The sequence below is a fragment of the Pinus tabuliformis genome, chromosome 6 (assembly GCF_031772625.1).
Source record: "Pinus tabuliformis cultivar Carrire ecotype Pingquan chromosome 6, CPIR1, whole genome shotgun sequence".
NCBI classification, from domain to species: Eukaryota; Viridiplantae; Streptophyta; class Pinopsida; order Pinales; family Pinaceae; genus Pinus; species Pinus tabuliformis.
Genome location: NC_142292.1, coordinates 111,581,926 through 111,589,324, shown reverse-complemented (window position 1 = coordinate 111,589,324; position 7,399 = coordinate 111,581,926). Strand labels below are relative to the sequence as shown.

Below are 7,399 nucleotides of genomic sequence, written 5' to 3'. Positions count from 1 at the left end.
GGTTTGTAATTTTTATTTTGTAAAATATTAACTACTTAATTTTAATCAATATTCTCCGTATTTTCTTTTTTCTCAATATTATTCCACCTACCTACCACGCACTTGAGCCACTCACAATAAAATATTCGTAAATAACAGTGATATAAGTGTGGTTGAATTCTAATCCGGCAGGGACTTCATTCATTCACCATCTCTACCGAGTCCCAGGTCTTGAATTTGACGCCCTTTAGAACGTGTTTTAGAGTTTAAAGACGTATTTTAGAACATGTTTTAAAGTTTAAAGACGTATTTTAGAACGTGTTTTAAAGTTTAAAGACGTATTTTTTGACACCTAGATTAAACAATGACTTTGACAGATAGATATACCAATGCAACGTTAATAATATTTGATGGCTAGCTATTTAGGTTATATGTTACAATTATATTGGGCATATATTTTGGAATTTTGGAATAGAGAATGTTAATTTAATTATTTATAATTATTAAATAAATGGTAGTGATTTAATTTTTATCGAATATTTTTATTAATAATTATAAATAAAAAGTTAAATTTTAATTATAAATAAAAAGTTAAATTTTATTTTTAAAACAGTTATGAATTTTTTGTTTTTTAATTTAATCAGTTTAGATTTATTTTAAATTTTGATCTATCAAGCGTTTTTACTTTAAAAGAGGTTTGTATCTCAAGAGGTTTTATCTATCTGCACATGATAGATCCAAATTTAAGATGGATCTAGGTTGGTTTAATTTCACCCTTTAAATACGTCGTATTCCACATGAACACCATGGGTTGGGCTCTCATAAACTTGCTCAAAAACCACTGGTAACTTGAGCATGTCAAGTTTACATTAACTACCCATCAAAAAATAGTAAAAATGATAATAATGTATCCTTTTTATTTTTATTATATTAATGTGAAGTTATTTTTATTTTAACATAGAGTTATTTTTATTTTTATTTTTCTATTTTATTTTGACCCAATCAAAATGTTTATTGGAAAGGACATAACAACATTTCCATATTGAGTTGGAGAGTGCCTCTCAAAGCGATTAAACTAGCAATTGCACCAAATGTTGCAAAGGAAACGCCTTAAGGCAATAGTGTAGGAAAGAGTAGCATTAAATTGTTACTCTTCCATGATGACAATGAAAGTGTCACCAGATGTTCCCAGTGTGTAAGTAGAATTTTGGATCTTAGTTAAAGAGGGGGGTCTCAGGAATTACATCATTGACATGACAAGAGTATCCACAGTGTCAGGTTCTCTCTTTTTGGTCATTTAGTGTATTCTCGGTGGAATGTATGCATGTGTGAGAGAGAAAGTGTTGTTGTGTTGTCCTCACGGTTTTATGGCTTTTGATTGTAAATCAATTCATACTTTTCAATTTTTATGACTGACATATACTTCAACATATTTTCATGATGGGACGTTTATGATTTGATGGCAAGTGGTTGTTAACTTTTAATTGTTTTGCTTTATGTAAAACATGTATGCTCTAGCATGTTTGATTGGGGTGTTTAGTGCCATTATGATCAGGGGTGTAGTGATAGAGGGAAAATTATGGTAGATGCTTGTACACTAGTGTTGGCACTGCAAATAACAGTCCATAATATTTGTTCTACTTTCCCTAGTTTGGTAACTTCTTTTAATTGAGTGTTCAAAGTTGTCATTTTCAAAGAACTTATTGCAATTTGCTTGATTTAATTTGTATCTTCTTAATTTTCATCTATTCTATTATGATACCTCAAATGTACATGCAAATTTTTCTGGCTAGAATCTTACCAACTCATGTCCATCGAAGGCTTTCAAGTTGTGAAAGAAGACTTAGATGAGTTAAGTTTGAACTTCGTGCATTGGCTTATAGTAGTTGCTCGCCTAGTTCAATGAATCTGGATACTTGTTTTGAAATACTTATCTTCATTGTGCAATGTCATCAATGTATGATTGCTTAGCCATGTCTTTTCTTTTAATAAGATTGGACCAACATATGTTCTTGGCCTTGTAATAATAAATTGGAAACCTGGATGTAAGCTACATAAAGAAAAATCATATAAGTATTCTAAATACCTGTTAATCTGCTAAAGAACACCCAACGGGTCTGTAGAGTAATGTTATCTTAGTATAAAAAGTTATCTTCATTTTCTGAATACAGTGTATTGTAAAAGTTTCTGGATGAGATTTATTCATGGGTCTTCAACCTTGACTTGTAGCATGTGGGAAAACAAATGAAATCTTTGGAATGGTTCTTCGTTTTCTTACTGGACTGACAGTTATAGCAATTGCTTCAATTGAAGTTGATCTTCGAGGCCGCATTTTTCATATTGCAATTGTGCAGGTCGAGTCTTTTTTTGTCTTTGATTTGATGATGTCCCTGTTTTCTCTCTTTGCTCACTTCTATTTGCTGAAACTTATATCAAAAGAATTTTGTTGAGAGTTTTCTTTGAAGTGCATTTGATAAATTGCAGAGGAAATGACCCTGTACGTCTTCCCCATCTTTGTTGGCACAAGTTCTAGCATGCCACAGACAATATATCACATAGATTAAGGCATTTGTAGCTTGTGGAAATTTTGTATCTTCTAAGTTTTTCTTGATGAAGACATGCAAAGCTAAATGAATCACAAAACTTTTTGGATGACAGGTTTATTCATGGCTTTTCAACCTTGACTTATAGTGTTTGGGAAAATGAATGCAATCTTTGGAATGGTTATTCGTTTTCTTACTATACTGCCAGTTGTGGAAGTTGCTTCAATTGTAGCTGATCTTCGAGGCCTCATTTTTCATATTGCAATTGTGCAAATGGAGTCTTTTTCTTGTCTTTGATATGATGATGTCCCTGTTTTCTCTCTTTGGTCAATTCTATTTGTTGAAACTTATACCAAAAGAATTTTATTGAGAGTTTTCTTTGAAGTGCATTTGATAAATTGCAGTGATATGAACAAAGATGCTTGTGGAGACACTATTTTCTCCTTGAAAAGTAAGGTACACATCTGTTTTGAATGACTTATCAAAAACAATGAACAAAAAGCTAGAATAACAAGACTAAAATGAAAAAAAAATAGGACTTAGGGACTCATTGCACCTTAGTTGTGGTCAAGATGTAGAAATATTCTATGCTATATCCCTAAAATCTAAATTTCCATTACACCCCATCCTACAGTATGATTATTTCAACTAACAAGAGCTTTAGAAACTACCATGCCACATGGCAAAGAAACTGTGACTCCAATAAATTTAATTTGCAAAGAAACTGTGACCGGTGAGAGCTTACCTAAACTAATCAGTAGGAAAATACTGTCTTCTTGACGCAAACTACAAAACTTCCCTTTCTATGTTGGAAGCTACTATCTTTTTTTCTTGATGAGAAGTAGAAACATTCCACTTGTGAAACATTGCAACAAAGACATGGATAAATTGAGTGATATGACTACCACTGGGTAGTTTATGTCGGTAAAATATCATCCCACACAAGAAGATAAACAAAGATATTTCCATGGTCACAATAGGAATGCAAAATCCCATACCCCATCCAACATTGTCCTGAATATACACGAGTACAGTGACTCCTATAAGACTACCAATGCATATACCACAATTCCAATAGTTGAAGAATGAACTCTTATGCTTCTTCTCTACCGGGTCGTCCTCTTCAAACTGATCTGCACCAAATGCTTCTAAAGAGGGTTTGTGGCCTCCTTGCCCCAGAGCAACCAGGTATATTGAGAAGAAGAAAATCCCAATCCGATTCAAACTCCTAAAAGAGGCTGATAAAGTGACCAAAGTTAATCCCTGTAACAACCCATTGCATGCAGTGTTTGTTACTCAGTCTCCATTCACGAGGTTAAAGCAGAATTAAACAACTATTTTCAAACCCTGTTGTCCTTTTAAATAGGGGTTTAATTCGCCCAAAATATATAGCAAAACCTTCTTGTATCCATCAAATTTTGCACGAATTCATTGGCAAGCAATTGTACAGATACAGAATTATCAATTTCATAATATTACAACATTAGAAAAAATGCCAGTGGGGTGCCAGATACTGGAAGGTCAACCCAATAAGGTAGTGATCAACTTTGGCGCTAACAAAGGATTTGTCCTTCAAGATCGATTCGTGGAAGGAACGTCCATGTTGGCTTTAGTGGGATGGTCCTGATTGACTTAATCCTAGGGCAATCAGATAAGATTCCATACTGACAATGTGAGGCTTACTAATTGTTCTTTAGGGTGGTAGGTTGGATAATTTGGGTGTCCTGCTCATCTATGATATTTTGAACCTATGAATTTTAGATAGGAAGTGACTTAACATAAATGTTGTCACCATTTATTTTACACCTAATGAGTGTGGTTCACTAATTGTTAATCAGCTCCATTTAACTACCCTCTACCCTGGCTGTATAACATGAATTTGTAAGGATGGGACATTGAGATTGAATACAAATTATGGGTTGTTTTGAGCTTATCTCTTAGACCTAGCATCTGAATATAAGGAAGCCCACTCAAACTCCTCATTTATTAAACATTTTTGAAAAGAAAAAAGTGAAAAATAAATTACTTACCGGTGTCTAGCTACTATATGCCTAGCTATCTAGTCTGAGTTTCAAAGGAATGAATTCGGTGCAAATCTAGATTGTTTAAGATAAATCATTACCTCTCAAACCTAGCACCTAGGCAGAAGGAAGTCCACTCAAACCCCTCAGTGTATGTTTCTTGAAGCACTTGAGAAAAAAGTATGAGAAAAAAATACAAAAAAATGAGCCAACCTTTAGCTGTAGTCTACCTTAGTTGTTTAGCATAGCTTTCAAAGAAATGAGATTAGGTGCAAATCCTAGATTGTTATGGCCAACTAGTTACCTCTCGGGATATGTTTATAGAAACACTTTGAAAAAGAAAAGAAAATACTAACCATAAAATAGATGAAAGAATATAGGCCAATGCTCCGATATCGACCCAAATATGAATCTGCAACAAAAGCTCCAAGGAAAGGAAACATCGCGTTCACACCAAACTAGACATTCACATTCTTTGCAGTAGTAGTGGTGCTCTCATGCATAACATCTGTGAGGTAAGTCACCAAATTTGAAAGAATGCCTGCATAGGCTAACCTTTCTGCTATCTCCACTCCTGTGAAGAAGATGATGGTAAAACATATGGACCAGACAACAACTACTAGAATATAATGGAATGGGCATAGTCTAAATTATAGATGAAATAACCTTTTCACGACATTTTTTCTGGTTAATTTTAATCAAAATCTGACAAATATTTTTAAAAACTTGAGTTTAAATTGTTTGATATGCATAATTCGAGTGCTCAAGGGGTTTCTCAGTACGTGGAATCCATTTATGCATTCAAAAATGTATTTTAAACAACAAAAAATCTTGAAATTGTATTGTCGGATTTTGGTGAATTCCTGTGAAAAAGGTTATTTTGTCTATAAGTTAGACTATGCCTAATGGAATGTGTAAGAGAATATAATTGTAATGTTGATGATAAAACATTTGGAACAAACATACCAGCTAATACAATACAATTGAATGTATCAGAGAATAGAATTCAAATGAATTCATACCAATTATGAAGAGTGATGCTTTCCATCATCCAGTATGAGTTCTCCTAACAGAGTGTCCATGGAAATCAACTGATCCATCTCCAACAAAGCCACTAGACGAGGAAGAGTAATCCTCTTCCATTGTTGTGTGCTTAAATAGTTTCCATTGATTTCCTCTAATAATAATAACAACAACAGAGAGGCTCTAATAATAATAATAACAGAGAGGAGATTGTAGTTTAAATAATAATAATAACATAGAGGAGATTGTAGTTTAAAGTGACTTTCATGACTAGTTGAACCTTCTCATCAACCTTGATAAGGAATTGTTTAACTGTTTTTCTTTTTAAATGCTATTTTTGGTCATACATTCACTGCTTTTTTCCATAATTTCATTTATTTTAATCATGTGTAAATCTAAAAAGTAAAACAGTTCAGCTACTCCTCTTATCTGATACTCCATGATTAGATACTTCTTCAAGTAACTCTAGGCCTATTAAAAATTCAAACTCTTGAGGATCACCTGGGCTCCATGTAGCGGTTGCAAGGTGAATATATGGGCAGGTGCATGGGCATAAGATGGGGAAGTGATAAAATAAAATTATTGCAGAACCATAGCCAATACCACTTTTGCTTCCATGAGTGCAAAGTTCTGACCCACACAAATTCTTGGACCATACCCAAGGGGCAAAAATGTGAAGGGATGCCTGGAAGCCTTGGAAATTCCATCGCTAAATTGCCCTGAGTTAAACCCATTTGCATCATTTCCCCATAAAGTTGGATCATGATGCATTGCAAGAAATGGAGTAAGTTGGGTACCTGCGGGAATTGAAATCCTTCCAAGCTTCACTGAATTTACCGCTTGACGTAACAGACCCACTGTTGGTGGATAAAGTCTCAAGGCCTCATTTGGAATCATTCCCACTGGAAACAACCAAAATGAAAATGTTGATGTCTAATAAGCATGTCTTATCTCAAAACAAAAAACTATTGAAACCTATTTATGAAGTAGTGGAATGCTTCCATCGTACTTGGCTTCTCAGTTTTAGAAATTTTTTATGTTAAATATGCTTTAACAAGTCTCTTTTGAGGTCCTCTTCCCAAGCCTACTACAAATGAGTTTTATGGATTTCATCAAAGTTTCTACCAACTGTTAGTATCAAATGAATGAGAAATCAATGATAGCTAGAAAATGTGAATTGCATCACATCTACGAAGATTAGTTGGAACTAGAAGAAATTGACATTGTTCAAGGGTAATTTTTGAGCATGGGATTTACTTTATTTAGAAAGAAACATATTGAGTGCAAATGGTCAGCTGTGGCTCTCAATCTAATGAGTTCATAACTACAAGACCATCAAATTATCCCTACAAAGGGTTTCTTCCAATTTAGGTAACAAAGAAAATGGTGTATTCAAGAGCAACCCATACCAAAAAAGGTCCCAGGCAAATTTGCCCCTCCATTACCATATTACAATTCTAAGTCTTTTTCTATCTCGTGTGTGACTTTGAAGTTCCATTTCACCTTCTATCCTTGAATTTGCACTCAACCAAAATGAATTATCTCTACATTACTTCATTTAGAAATAAACATTTTGAGTATAACTAGTCACCTATGGCTCTCAATTTGATGAGTTCATAGTTGCAAGACCATCAACTTGTACATACAAAGGATTTCTTCCTATTTAGATAACAAAGAAAATCGTGTATTCAGAAGAAAACCATACCATAAAAGGTCCCAGGCAACTTTGCCCCTCCATTACCATATTACAATTCTAAGTCTTTTTTCTACCCTGTGTGTGAACTTTGAAGTTCCATTGCACCTTCTATCCTTAATTTGCACTCAACCAACATG

General features: G+C 33.9%; 1 pseudogene; it reads right to left on the bottom strand.

The window, feature by feature from the left end:
* Positions 1-6,145: 6,145 nt before the first annotated feature.
* LOC149257577 (cytochrome P450 734A1 pseudogene) lies at positions 6,146-6,463 on the bottom strand (annotated as a pseudogene).
* Positions 6,464-7,399: the final 936 nt, after the last annotated feature.